Below are 14,161 nucleotides of genomic sequence, written 5' to 3' on the forward strand. Positions count from 1 at the left end.
AAAACGCAAAATGAGAACAATAATTTCCTATTCTAATAAAAATACGGCCATTTCATCATGAAAGCAATTTATTAAATGTAAATGACGTTTCCTTTCTCATTGATGTTATCTCAACAATCGAAGCAGAATTGCGTGAACAATATTTGAGGAAGCGGCCGCGCCCGGGCGTCGAGAGCGAATTAAGTAAATTAGAAAAGTTTTCAAGCCTTTCGGCGTCGAGCTGAAAAATAGCTTTTTGACGAAAACTAATATTGCAGGCCAGAAACAAAACAGAGTCGAGTTGTAACGAAGTTGTTTGAAGCGAAGTTTACAGTGCGCCGCGGGCGCGGGCGGCGGCGGGGGTCGCGGGGGGCGAGGGGCGCTTCCGACACGGCTCGGCGTAGTTTTCCACGATGTCGATACATTTTCGGAAACGGAAACGCGGCCGCATATTGCCTTCTCGAGACTACCCCGCTCGATTGGCTGCCGGCATTCCCTCTTATTTTCTTCACCGCGACTTGGGCAATATTTTTTTTTCTCCTAAAGAGTTTTCCTGCTTTCGACAATATTGCGCCAGTTTCAAAGGGCGAAGACGTCGAGGATGAAATCGCTTTCACATTGAGTGAGCACACTAATGATTGAGTTCCGCATACTCCGCGATACGGAGACTTGCCGCCCCCGCCCCCGCTGCCGCCCCCGCCGCCACCTGCCTGCATCCGCTCGCAGGACCTTTGACTATTGTCACATTTAATGCTGCTCCGACTCCTATTGTCATCCTCTAGTACACGACAACTTCATCTGGATGAATCCTTCGTTCATTGTAAAGGACTTTCCTTATTATTGACACTCCAGTTCAGGCTGCAGTAAACGTGGGAAAAGCACATTTTCTTGTTAGCAGAGTGTACGCAGCGCGAGTAACAAGTTGTTTGTGGTAAAGTTGGAATGATCGATGTTGCAGAACTGGGTTAGACCGGTCACGTCGACTGCTACGGAGTTTGTTCCACTTGTAGTTGCTTCTATTAGCAATAAGCTAACTGGGTAGGTGTATATTAGTAATCAGTAATCAGTTTTAATACAACTCATAAACTTATTACATCCTAGGTATTAGATCAGATTTGTTAGAAGGAAGGTTGAATGATCTGCTAAGAAGGCTATGCTAAGTATAAGGTCACAGTATGGTAGCATACAGACTAAGGCAACAGACACACAAGGTGGGTGGTCGTTAGTGGCAGGCGACGGACTTAATTGTTGTACTTCGACACCTAACTGCAACACAACTGTCTACTTATGTAGGTACTAGGACAACAGAGCAAGCTTGTAGGTATAATGCAACCGCATAATTAGGGATCAGTGTACACTGTACAGTGTCGTACAAATTATATTGTAAACCTGTGGCTATACAACGCTTCATTCAAAACAACTATTGTAAATTTGCGCGTTCCCCGCACAAAGTTAGTTGGTAAATAGGTACCCTAAAGCTTTCTAAACTGCAAGGATCAATTTTAATAAAAATGGAGGCCTCACCTGGACGCCGTTGTTGATAATTACTCGCTCTACACCGTCTCTAAACTTTAAACATGTTTTGAGTGCATTCGTGTGTAGCCGCCATATTACCATGACACCCCCGCGACTGTCCAAAATTACCATAAAAACAACTTACCAAACTTTTCCAAACCAAAATAATTAAATTATCCTCAGTCAGTTAATAAAAATGCAGCTGTACAGCCCTTCAGTCCAGACGAAATCACTTGACGCGTTTGAATGAAAAATTGTGATATTGCTAGTGCCAGAGTTAAATTAAAGACCTTAGTGCCTACGTATTAGGGAGGCAAATTGTTGTTTTTCTGTACGATTGTTTACCCGACACCTCGGTTGAAATCGACATAAATGCCGACGCCATCACCAATTACATAGAATTTGATGTTCATTCATGGTTTTTGCTCCATGCAAAACAAATCCATTATTTATAGGTAAGTAGGTACTTGTTCAAAAATATAAACGAGTAAAAAGCTTGAGCAAGTATTGATTAATAGCAGTTTTGTTTTTTTGAGCGGTCTAGTGTTCGTCTGTCGTCGCCTGTAAACGTATGTACAGTCTGGGGCAAATAAACTTGACCCCACTCAGGTAGTATTATACAACATTACAACTAAGTATGATTAAAAGTCCCCTAAAAAAACGCAGGCTCATGTCCAAAGACACTAAACCGACAATGGAGCAAAAGCTTCCAACCTCATTATAAGACCGAAAACACAAGTAACAAACTTTTGAGCCGACCGCCCGATCGTCACTTCAGCATGCAGCGCGACTGAAATCCAATTAAAGCTGCACTGTGCTCGACGGTAAACGCCGCCACTGTGGAGTGTCCTGGAGAGCCGGGACGTGACTAGCGCAGACTGCGACCGGCGACCTGTCGCGCGACCGGCGGCGACCGGCGACCGGCGGCGGGCGGTGACTCTTGCTACGAAATCGGACTGCTCAATGCAGTTTATACGCTGAGGTATTGTTTATTGGTACTTTATTAGCTTGTTTAATGGGAGTGTATTATGGGGGTCTCGGTACGAGTAGTGAGGATTTTAATTTCATGTTATTTTATTGCCATAATTCGGTTCTAAAACTAAATAAAAATTGCATTATAAACATGGTCCAAAGTGGTCATTTATAAAATAGTCATTAACCTACAAAAGTTGTAAATGCTTATTGAATAGCAACGAAATTGCAATGCCTGTGCAGAAACATCTTGATATTTGTTTGTAAATCGTGTTGATTCGCCGAATGCTGATTTCCATGAAGTACTCTTTCCGTGCCAAACTTATTTGGCAGAGCGCCACCGACACAAGTTGGGTAAAGCAAAAAACTGCTTACTTAGAAGATGAACAAGATAATATTAAATAATATTATCTAAATAGTGTATTTATTTAGATAATTTTATTTAATATGATCTTGTTAATAGGTATTTAAGTTTAGTTTGTGTGCTAGATACCACATTATAATTTATATTATAAGTTACACTTTAGTAGCTGAATGAGGAAGTTTGAGGACAGTGTTGTCTCCTTGGAACAAGCCTACATACATACATCCCTGGCTCCCTATCGCAAACTTGTTTTAACAACGATTTTCAGATTCTAATTGTTATTGAATTTGACATTAATTACTTCGTAAATGTTACTTCGTTTTGACTTCGCGATAGGGCCCTGTACTGGATGTTTCATGATCATCATCATCAGCAGCCCGTAGCCACCCGTAGTTATACACTGCTGGACACCAGGCACACAGACAATCAAAGTTTGTTAGCTCATAATTGAATTCATAATTTTTGTATACTGCATAGTACAGACCCGAATAAAAATATACCTAGTATAATAATCTACCTCTATGTTGTATTTTTATTTAGTATCCTAATGTTTGTTCGATTAGAATCGTTCGTTTAGGTCGAAGATGACACTACATCGATTGATTTATGGTTTGACGGTCTATTATAGGCAATCAATCATTCGATCATCGTGCCTTACTTTTATGTTTCATATATTTTATCACGAGTATAATTATTCCATCATTATTTACATACACACAACTGATGTTTGTTTATTTATATCCTGTAACAAAAAACTATAGAATTAAAAATAGTATACATTTAAATGACTACATAGTTAGTCATAGTTGAATAACTGTACTGTAAAAACTAGGAATAACAATCGACAACAAATGTAGATGAATATGTAACTATCTAGACCTACATTGAATTAGTAATTATCTACAGCATTGTATTCTAACCGATTAGTTTTTTAATCATTGTAGGTATCTCATCAAAGTTAGGTAAATTATTTTTTTATCAAAGTACCTATAAGTTATTTAATGCAGTCCGACAGTTTCAATTCAATTTCATTCGTTTACCGCGTTAATTGGAGCGTAAAACAAATCAGTGAGCCAGTTAGCAACATCGGCAGTCGATACTGAAGCTTAGTCAGAAATAATTAGTATTCTAGTACATCCTAGACTGCAGCGCGGCCGCTATGCAGGGTCGGCAGTCGGTAGTTAGCCGGATAATTCAATTGTCTACCCCACTAGCGTGATAGTTAGCCATTTCTGACCCAACCTATTACCAGCTGCAAACCGCCCCGTGTCTTAAATATAAAAGAAAATTAAGTTTAAGAAATTGCTCGTGCCATTTTCTGTGCAAACAAGAGTTTAATATGCTTGTTTATTCTTCACTTTGTTGGATATTTTCGCAGTTTAAAAAAGCCATTACTATACCTATTTATAAGCGTATGAGCGAGAATTGTATCATTTATGCGTCAAATTGTATCAAAATAAGTAATTAATTATTTATAAGTAATAACATTACTTATATCTAAACTGTGTTTAAATGATTTTGACTAGGTCTTGAATTATTTGATTGCACATCACAGTAACACACACACACTCATGAACACACCGCTGACTTCAATTTCAAATATGTATTTAACATAGGCACATATCTAGTGGGTCGTAATAGTGAAACGCGATTAAACGCCGGAGCTCTAACGAGCTCACTGCAGATGTAGTGTTGACGAAATCAAATGAACCTGGCTGAAAGCGGCTAATCTACCTGTCTCGCTTCAATATACCTTTAATTAAAACAAGATTCAAACACACAAAGTGGTATACACAGGGCTGCAAAAATATGAATGACTGTCTATACTGTGTTATGTTAATCCAGACTGTCAGCATACCAGCCACCAACTTGCATAAAAAATCATACCAGCCACCAAATTTAATATTTTTTATTGGGTGCAGCGATGCACCTCTGAATAGTTCAAGTACTGGGAGCTAATGGGGTGTTACTGCCAAAACATAGTAGGTAACCAATGAATGTCTCCTTATTTAAAAAAAGTGTAGGTATGTAATTCAAAGTCTAGACCAGTTACTTTTACAGCAACAATTTATTTCCACTAGTCCCACCATCAGCAGAATTTGTGTAACGAGAGTTGGTTCCTTTAGTTTTTAAAAGCGATGAGCTAGCAGTCGCCCGCGGCGCCCCCTGCCGGCTAAATACCGAACTAAACGAGAGCTCAACTACGGAACTTAATAATAGGGGCACAAAACTTGCGGTCATGGCTGTGTGTACTGCTGCAGAAAACTTATAAATTCCATCCTTTATAAACTTATAAAGTTGCATTATTGGAAAAAAACTTAATAAATCAGTGTTTGTACTGATGTACTTAAGTATTTATACATTTACGGGTTGTGGGCAGCGATACGATTTGCCGTTTTATATAATTAAATAAGTTACTGCCTCAGCCGGGGATCCATGACACAACATGCTGTCGTACACAAAACACTAGTGACAATACCTTCAGCTTGAAGGAGTTGTAGGTAGCGACTAAAATCAATTCTTAAACGACAGGTCCAACAATCGCTGTCAAAACGCCCATGGCAATGGAAAATTCTGGGGATGCTGCGCTCAACTAAACTGCCAATTTGCAGTCTGATGTGCCAACAAAGGTCCGGTGTCGCAGCCGGCCGCCGTAGTTCCACGAGTGCGTCACAATGGCGGGACCAAGTGTGATTTTTCGGTTCTACCTTTTTTGGCATAAGATTTTTTTGCCTAATCTCGTATTGCATAGTAACGTTTGGTCAAAGTCTCGTTACGCCGAAAATCGTATGGCATAAATCTCGTTTAGTAAAAAGTTATTTCGCATAACATTGTTTTGCCTAATAATGGTATGGCCAAATCTTGAATAGCCTAATAATGCTATGGCATAGGTTTATACAAAGTAATAATATTCGTTTGGCTTTAACTTTGACGGAGCGTCTCCCTACATAGCGCAAACTGGTGCCTTGTATTGTTTCCGCTGTTTGGAAAACGCTCCGCTCCGCTTCGCTGCGCTCCGCTTTGGTTTTGATGAACATGTGCACCTAACACGCTCCTCCTCGTTTTGCTCGTCGTCGCACCTATTTTTAGGTTTCGATCTCATGGGGTTTGTAATAATTATATTGGTCGTTAACTTTCGATTTTTTGATCATACAATATCGTGATTTTCGGGATGTAGGAGAAAAATACCACAATTTGTACATTTACTACATACTTAATATATTATTTATTAAGATAACATTAGGAGAAACAAGATTATAGTTACATAGGTATAGAGGAACATAAATTTGAGCAAACGAAACTTAGGTGTTTAAACATTGTGACTAAAGAGTTTTAGACGAAACGAGCCTTATGCCACATAAGTCTTGGCAAAGTGATGGTTCGGCCAAAAAAGTTTAGACCATACGAGTTATGCGAAATGAGTTTTGGTCAATAAAGATTATGCCAGATGAGCGGAACCCGTGATTTTTCTTATGTAATTCAACATTTACTACATAATTATTATTACTACATTTATTTACTTACCATTAATAAAAAAACCTGCCCAGTCATTTTGAAATCCATATGAATAATTATAGCAATTTTTTGCGTCGTGGCGAGGTAGAATGTTTTTGATTAATGGACATTAATTGTAGAGGCGGCAATTACCTACACTCGCGAGAAATGAAAAAATCGAGTGACATATAACCTAAACTACTCCTAAACGGAAAAAGCTAATCAATGACACCGTCCTCAATATTGACTCTACATTTGACAGCGCATCAGAATATTACCATCATTTTTTTTTAACTGTGTTAAAAAATTAAATTTCATGTAAGTATAAAAGAATTTGAGCCATAATGTAGGTGGAACGTTGTCATTGCTGGCGAGTTATCTAGAAAATGTTTATTTATATAAAACTAGACTTGGTGCCGCCATTCTGACGCACACCATCCCACCGATGCGCCCCACCGCCGCCGCCGCCCAATTTAGACGACAAAGGAACCAAGGTGTACATTCCAAAAGTGATTTGCTTGCTTTTATTGTTGAATGAAAGATATGGATCGTTAGTGTCGACAATAGTCCGAATATTTCGATTTATTCCGAAAACGAGAAAGGGATAGCTTTTGTGAGGTGTTTTTTAAGAGTAGATGACCCCAAGTTTTTGTTAAGTTGGAAAGTTTTATTATGAGGTATCAACTATCAACCACAAATACACTTTTTTGTAGTTCACTAACTTGGCTACTTTCAGCAAATATCTATCTATCTACAAATATTGATTTAACTCAATAAATTCCAGTACAGATATTTCTCCCCATCATATTACATATAGGAATTGTGTAAAAAACCCATCAGCACACAGGAAATAAGACGTCGACAGATGGAGCCTCCACAATCGCGTTACTAGAGCCTGCGAGCGCCAGACCGCTCCACCAATCAAATTAAACCAACGAACGAGACCCCTAATTGTACCAGAAGGAACAAAACAAATTGCCGGAATTAATTTTATTTGTGGTTTAATGATTGGCGTTTTTAGGATTCGGTACCTTAAAAGGAAAAAACGGAACCCTTATACTATAAGGCTTATAGGATCCATTTGTTGTCCGTCCGTCTGTCTGTCAAGAGTAGTCACGACCCTTTATCTCAGGAACGCGTGAAGATATTATGTTGGCTAGAAAATATATTTAATACTGTCTATAGAATAGAACGGAACCATTTCATCGCGAGTCCAAATCGCACTTAGCCGTTTTTTTGCTGATACGATGGCAACCAGATGTTGGGCAAGGCAGGCCTTCTTTTGTTCCTGGGAGGTCTATTTTAATGTGTCGTTAAAGTTCTTGTTTCCGGAAATCAAGTATGTAATTAGTATTAAGTTACAGGTAAGACGGAAACGGAATTCTCTGTAATAATTATAAAAGCACTCGAAAATGCTTCTTTAAATAAACGTTTTGATCTAATTGTTGTGTATAATGTTACGAATTTTGTTTCAAAGAATGAGGAAGAAGCGAAAATTAATTGCTTATTTTATTAACAAATTAATTGTTTATTTTGTGAACATTAGCCGTAACGTATATACTTACATAAGATATGATAAAATTAGTAAATTATGTGTTAAGGCCAATTGTAATATAGAGCCAATCACGACAGAAAGAGTCAATGACAAATGAAACTAAAATGTAATGTAACCGAATTCAATTTTATGCTACTATATACTTACTACCCCATTTGTAATCCTTGCCGAAACGACTGAGCCTTATCTTCTGTAGTTACAATAATAAGTTGCATTTGTATTCAAGACAGTCTGCCATCAGCATATCCGGCGTGAGTACAAAGCTATGCAAAGCAAGCAATACTAAAACTAATATGAGCTCATCAACCATGCATACATACCGAACTCAACTATAACAGCCCTATGCCAAATATAACTCAATTTTACGCCAATTTTAACTTTGTACCAAATGTATTCGGGTTCATTTTTGTTTACAGTGGCGGATTGCGACGAGTGAAAATGTAGAGGGTGGTTAAAATCATCAGCTACTTTGTTGTATTTTCTAATACAGTGTGTATACAGAGATCTATAATAATAAAAGATATAATCTTGTCCACGTCTTAACGATCTGGCAAATCATAAATATTTTAACTAGACTTGAAGCGGAAAACAACAACACGCAAACGTAGAAGCAGGTTGCAGGGTGAGGAAGGTTGAGGACAGAGTCTTATGTCTATGTCCCGGCTGGAATACAGCAATAAGTACACATTATCACTATCATCTCATCAGTAATAGTTATGGTTGCTAAACGATTTTATCAACATTATTAAACAGCTAAGTGCTACGGGTGTCGTAGCGCTACGAGCTTGCTACGCGCTACGAGATGCTACGCGGCTTCGTAGCACGTTTCTACTTTCTTCGTTTTTTGTGACAACCAATGCAGTACTGCAACAAAAACTTATAATATAAATAGAGTTCCTATTTCACAGTTTTACATTTTAAAAATTGTTCTTTAGCTACTAGCTTCATTACCCCACTAGCTTACAGTTTTCAGTGGAGGTGCGCCTCGCCGCCCGCCCGGGGGCTAATGCACAAAGCGGGTGCCGCAGTGATGGTACAAAGGGCCTCCAGCAGTTATTGACTACTACACGGATACTGCACGCTCATTGGCTGCTGTAAGCGGGAAACTCTTGTGAATTCATAGTTTAAAGGAGAGATAATAGTGCTGTAAGTAAAACGTCTTTGAAGTAAGATGAGCATTTTTCTAGTTTAAGAATATAGTTTAGTTTTGAAATTTAAATAAACGAGATTTTTTTATGTACAGCTATATTATATAAATCAATTTAGATATGAGTAGGTAAAACTTGAAGATTACAAAAAGGGCAGCTGCCCGTTTAATTTGTGTAGAGGTAGAGTATGTACTATACATATAGATCACCTGTTTTTTTTTAACATTTAAGTATTGCTTCTGTATTACTTGCGAAATGTTCACTCATAAAATTCAGCCCAGTCATAAATACTGGTATGTTCTTGTTCATAGTATGTGGTATGAAATTCATAATGTATGACAATAATACAATTAATTATAAGCGTCAATCCTAATAACGAGCTTGTCGTCGTGTTTAACAAGTGGAGGCGGCGGCGCACTGTGGGGACTGTTGTATGGAGAGATGGAAAATATTCTGTAACTTGATAGTGTGACTTATGTGTGTGTGACACAAAGGAAACACTAAGATTCTCACTACAACTGTACAAGAAACAACTATTAATTAATTGTAATAAAAACTATAATAAATTATATTGAATATATACATGTATTATATGTATTTTAAACCTACAAGTGATACCCTACCATGAAACATCCAGTACCGAAGCATCATTTTAATCCTGTGTCAGGGGTGAAGTGCACAGCGGGGCGACGCAGGGCGGCAAATAGGTCGCCTAACGCAATTGTTCCGAGCGGCTGGCTCGCGTGCAGCCTCTGTGGGCTGGAGCCACGTGCGTTTCATTCATACGAACGATGGGTCGTGTTCTTCAAAATAAAAGAGTTAAGTACCTACACTCACGAGCAAAGAAACAGTTCCACTTGCAATTGGCCCCATTTTTTAAAAACATTTATTAGGTGTTGAATATAAGGATAGAACATTAAATGAAATGAAATCGTTTATTTTTTCGACGTAGAATATTAGAATTACTTCGTAGTCATAATCTACCACCATTTCACAAAGGCCCCGTCATTAAGGAAGAAAGAAATGGCAAAACAATTAAACAAACTGGACTCAACAACATTAAAACAACAGTACGCAAATAATTCAATAAACAATAAAAGTAATAGGTCAGTTTTACAGCTAACTAACAGTATCCATATTCCTATAATTATATGAATCGTCTATTTAGTACACAGCATAAAAGGTTACAATGCGAATAAATTGTACAAAAGCCTTCAGTCATCGATAGATATAGAGTTATAGAAACTGGCATTAAACAATTACGCTGCCCACTCTACCTGCCTTGCACATACGGGGCGTGTGTCTAGTACAAGTAGTACAACTAATAGCATTGTAGAAGTGAAGTGGCCTGTGAGAGCATTCCTGCTAGTTCTGTGGCTTTGTGTCTCTTGTCTGTGCCGCGTCTGGGGGGTCACTCCATATGACGAAAAACGAAGTTTTGGGGCGCTGCTGCGCGAGCCACGACTCAATGTCAACGTATATAACGTGCCGATTGCGCGACACCTCTCGTTTGTTGGGTTTTCGTCAGTATTGTAGAGTAACCCTCCTGTGGCCGCTTTGATTTCACTAAAGAATTGTACAGACAGTCGGCGCACGAGATAACAATTCGTGTGAAAAGCGATGGAGCTGGAGTTTGCCAAACAAATATATTATAACTACTTACTTTACAAATACTATTATAGTGTATTTTATAAGTATTTTATCATATGGCTCTACAACCAACAAAAACAGCCCAAGGACCTCTACCGAACCAATTAAGAAAGACCATACAATGAATTATTTAAAAGGACCGCATCCTTCACCACAAAATAAATCTGATAAGAACAATATGTCAAACACAAAATCTCCAATAGACTAACGGAATTATGTATGGCTTTGGAGGAAATACAATGGGACATCTTTGGAATATCCGAGGTCAGAAGAGAGCACGAGAAATTGATAGAGTTAAAAAATGGATGTATCTTATATCACACTAGCTCAAACAAAAGTATTGGGGGAGTTGGATTTTTAATAAACAAATCAATGAAAAAGTATATTAATAACTACATGTCAATATCTGATAGAGTCGCAGCATTAGACCTAACAATAGGAACAAGAAAAATGAGAATAATTCAAGTCTACGCCCCTACAGCTACCAACAGCAGCGATGAAGATATAGAAAAATTTTACTCACAAATTTCTGAAGCATACCCTGATAGCCAATCCCAAGAGGTATATATCATAGGAGATTTTAACAGCCACATAGGCAAACGACAAGAATGTGAAAATCATATAATGGGTCCTTACTACTACGGCCAACGAAATGACAGAGGGGAAAGACTTGTACTTTTCTGTCAAGAATTTGGACTGAAAATTACAAATAGCCTATTTAAAGCCAGGCAAGGTAAAATGTGGACGTGGCTTTCTCCTGATGGGAGCCAGCACCAGATCGATTTCATCCTTGCTAACAATACAAGGACATTAAAAAACGTGAAGGTTCTAACTAAGTTCAAGATAAATAGTGATCATAGACCGGTAATTGCATGTCTTTACACAAAACAACCAAGAAGAGTTAAGTCCCATCCAAGAAGAATCATGCATTTTTCACCATTGGAAAAACACAAAGAACAGGTAAAGAGCACAATGCATGGCGAAAACAACAAGTCGCTGCAAACAATGTATGACCAGCTAGAAAACTTGCTACAACAATTGCAAGAAGAACTAAAAGTTGAAGACAAAAAACCTTTGAATACTATATTCACAGAAGAAACCAAAAAATTAATACATGAAAGAGATAAACTTAAATGGAAAACTAACAAAAACAGATTGGAAAGAACTCAGTTCAGTAAAATACAAAAAGAAGCAAGATGTAGTATCCGGAAAGACCTGAAAACTCACAGCCTGAAAATAATCGAAGAAATTATGGGAACTACGGGATCAGTTAGAGAGATAGAGAAACAAAGATCGATAGGAAAAGAAATGATCTCTACATTAACTGATACAAAAGGTAGAGTCGCAAAAACCAGACAAGATATACTTAGAATTGCAACAGACTTCTACCGAAATCTCTATGCCAGCAAAGAAGAGTCAATTGTAGAGAAAATCCAAAGCACTGAAGATCAAGATGAATTGCCATATATTCTCAAATCTGAAATTAGGTTTGCTATTGAAAATCTAAAGAGCAAAAAAGCAACGGGGAAAGACTCAATAACAAATGAAATACTGAAATGCTACGCAGACGTACTTATAGATCCAATTCAAAACATATTTAACTCTATCCTGAAAAATAATGTTTTACCAAAACAATGGCATACATCAATAATAAAACTATTACATAAAAAGGGCTGCCAAAAGGATGTCAACAATTATAGACCTATCACATTATCTTGCTGTCTGTATAAACTATTCATGACCATACTCAAGAACAGGCTCTACAAAACCATTGATGAGAGTCAACCAGTCGACCAAGCCGGATTTCGACGAGGCTTTTCAACTACAGACCATCTGCATTCTTTGAACATGATCATTGAGAAATATACAGAATACAACAAAAGTCTCTACATATGCTTCATTGACTTCACAAAGGCGTTCGACAGTATAAGTCAGAATTTTTTAATGAAAGCACTCCTAAAAAAAGGAGTTAGTGCAAGATATGTAAGCATACTCATGGAAGTTTACAAGAGGAGCACAGCACTAATAAAACTAGAGTCGGAAGGTCCTATGTTCCCAATTCAGAGAGGAGTAAAACAGGGAGCACCTTTTTCCCCACTTTTGTTTGGAGCATTACTTGAGGAAGCGTTTAGATCCGTCGATTGGGGCTCAAAAGGAATATCAATAAATGGGTATAAATTGACAGCCTTAAGATTTGCGGATGATATTGTCTTCTTTTCTGAGAGTGCGAGTGAACTGCAAGAAATAATTGCAGACTTCCAAGCCGCTATAGAGACTACAGGCCTCCAACTCAATGAAAGTAAAACGAAAATAATGACGAACAGCACGAGACAACCTATACGAGTAAAAGGAATAGAACTAGAATATGTGAATGATTATGTATATTTAGGGCAGATGATGTCATTCATTAAAAGACTGGATAAAGAAGTGGAAAGAAGAGTAAATATTGGCTGGAAAAAATATTGGGCTCTTAAGCATATATTTAAGTCTGATCTCCACATTTCCATTAAAAGGAAAGTGTTTAACGCTTGTATTCTACCAGCAATGACGTATGGCGCTCAAACATGGGCACCCACAGAAAGACACAAAACTAAATTATCAGTCAATCAACGAGCAATGGAGCGCAGTATGTTGAACGTAAGAAAATCAGATAGATTACGGAACGAGGAAGTAAGAAAACGCACAAGAGTAACAGACGTCATCACCACAATAAGAAAATTGAAGTGGCAATGGGCTGGACACATAATGAGAACTAACGACAACAGATGGACACGTCTCACAACTGAATGGACACCTAGAGATGGACAGCGCAAGGTCGGCAGGCCGCTGATGCGATGGACTGATGAGTTAAGGAAGTTCAACTCATTATGGTGGAGACTAGCCCCAAACAGGAACTTGTGGAACTGGATGTCAAAAGACTTCATTGCTCAAAATTAGTAACAGAGAACAGAAACGGTATCTCTAGCTCCAACACATCACCCAGTCAAGTCTGGTCAGCACGGGTGATTAGACCAAACCTCACTGATAGATTCAGTGAGAGGCCTACCATGTCCTATAAAGGACTTAAATGAATGTGACATAATTTTAAGTGAATATAAATTAATGATATTATTGTGTTAAGTATTGTTTGAGTTGCATAATATTTAATGGTAAATTTTCATTGATTTAATTAGATATTAATAGAATGTAAAGTACTTAATTGAATTATACAACCACGACATATTTTATATTTGATACTTTGCATGATAGTGTAAATATTTTTTTATTTTTTTTATTATTATTAATGTAAATGTAATGTATTAATGTACTTAATTTATTTAAACTGTTAATTTGTATTAAATAATTTGTTTGCATTGTCAATATTTGCATGATTATGATTAATTGTTTGGCAATAATTCTTTAAACTAATGTCAATGTATGTAAAACTTATGATTGAATAAAGGCTTTATTATTTATTTATTTATTTATTATAGTGTATTGGTA

General features: G+C 37.6%; 1 protein-coding gene across 2 annotated transcripts in view; it reads right to left on the reverse strand.

The window, feature by feature from the left end:
- The window catches only part of LOC105390638, a 54,389-nt gene that overhangs the window by 4,932 nt on the left and 35,296 nt on the right, over nt 1-14,161 (reverse strand). The gene's annotated exons all lie outside the window — the stretch shown is intronic.

The sequence above is a fragment of the Plutella xylostella genome, chromosome 3, assembly GCF_932276165.1.
Source record: "Plutella xylostella chromosome 3, ilPluXylo3.1, whole genome shotgun sequence".
Classification (NCBI taxonomy): Eukaryota; Metazoa; Arthropoda; class Insecta; order Lepidoptera; family Plutellidae; genus Plutella; species Plutella xylostella.